The sequence below is a fragment of the Belonocnema kinseyi genome, chromosome 6, assembly GCF_010883055.1.
Source record: "Belonocnema kinseyi isolate 2016_QV_RU_SX_M_011 chromosome 6, B_treatae_v1, whole genome shotgun sequence".
In the NCBI taxonomy this organism is placed as follows: Eukaryota; Metazoa; Arthropoda; class Insecta; order Hymenoptera; family Cynipidae; genus Belonocnema; species Belonocnema kinseyi.
Window position 1 is genome coordinate 12,363,726 of NC_046662.1, and position 1,344 is coordinate 12,365,069.

Genomic DNA, 1,344 nt, shown 5'->3' on the forward strand with positions numbered 1-1,344 from the left:
AAAAAATATATTTTAACAATCAATTCCAACGGCATCAGCCGGTAACGTTGTACACGAAAATACGAAACCTGGCGGCCACTAGACGAGGCTCTAGAGGGTTCGCATTTTTGTGTACAACGTTACCGGCTGATGCCGTTGGAATTGATTGTCGAAATATTTTTTTTACATCTTTTATTATTAAACTTAGTACTTAAACGTAGTTTTCTTTCGGCTCTTGCATTTCTCAAAGTTTGAGACCGATATTTTATTTATAAAAAAAGTTGGAACGTTCAAAAAATGTTGAGGTTCAGAAAAAAGATGAAATAATTTTCAGTGAAGTTCCTACCAAAATGCAGTACCTAAACGTACTTTATTGTACTCTAATACATTTCCCAAAGTTTCAGCTCGATATTTTATTTACAAAAAAAGTTCTTAGGTTCAAAAAAACATTCAGTGAACTAAAAAACTGTCGTCGGTAATATAGGTATTTAGTTGTGTCACATGCCCTTAATAATTCAATTATTTGGTTTAAAATTTGTTCTTTTTGATAGAAAATTATTCTTGTTTGAAAAATCTTCATTCTTGATAGAAAATCCATTTTTTTGTTGAAAATTATTCCTCCTGGGTAGAAAATTAATTTTCTTGTTACAAAAATTCAACTTTTTTTGTTGAAAATTCGTCTTTATTAGTAGAAAATAATTCTTCTTCGTTGAAAATTCGTCTTTATCGGTAGGAAATTAATCTTTTTGGTCAAAAATTCATCTATTTCTTACTTTTTACTTTATTTTACTTATTTCAATTGAAATATTAGGAATTTAAACTGTTTCAAATTAAATTTATATATTGTACCACATTAATTCTATTTAAAAGAATTTTCCCTGTATTTTCGTAAAAAAATCTCCTTGTTTCCCCTGTTTTAGAGCATTTTAGTATATGAAGCCTGTTATCGATAGACTTGATAAAAGTTTTTTTTTACTTCTTGAAATTAAAAGGAGAGATATTTTAGACCCTGGTATTATGCAATGCTTTCAATTTGAAGGAATTTAGGGGTCTATTGCTTTAAAAAATGCGATATTTAATACTTAAATGGACTCTTAATAAGAAAAATTATACCTGAAAAAACCTGTAATTGGCAGGGAATTTTTTTCAGGATTTAAGTAGACACCCTGATCAGATATTTAGATATTTAATCAATTAAGGGCATGTGACACAGCTAAATACCTATATTACCGACCACAGTTTTTCAGTTCACTGAATGTTCCCTTGAACTTAAGAACTTTTTTTGTAAATAAAATATCGAGCTGAAACTTTGGGAAATGTATTAGAGTACAATAAAGTACGTTTAGGTACTGCATTTTGGTAGGA

General features: G+C 28.9%; 1 protein-coding gene across 1 annotated transcript in view; it reads left to right on the forward strand.

Moving 5' to 3' along the window:
- LOC117174199 (oligosaccharyltransferase complex subunit ostc-B) overlaps positions 1 to 1,344 on the forward strand; it is a 15,126-nt gene that overhangs the window by 13,027 nt on the left and 755 nt on the right. The window lies entirely within an intron of this gene.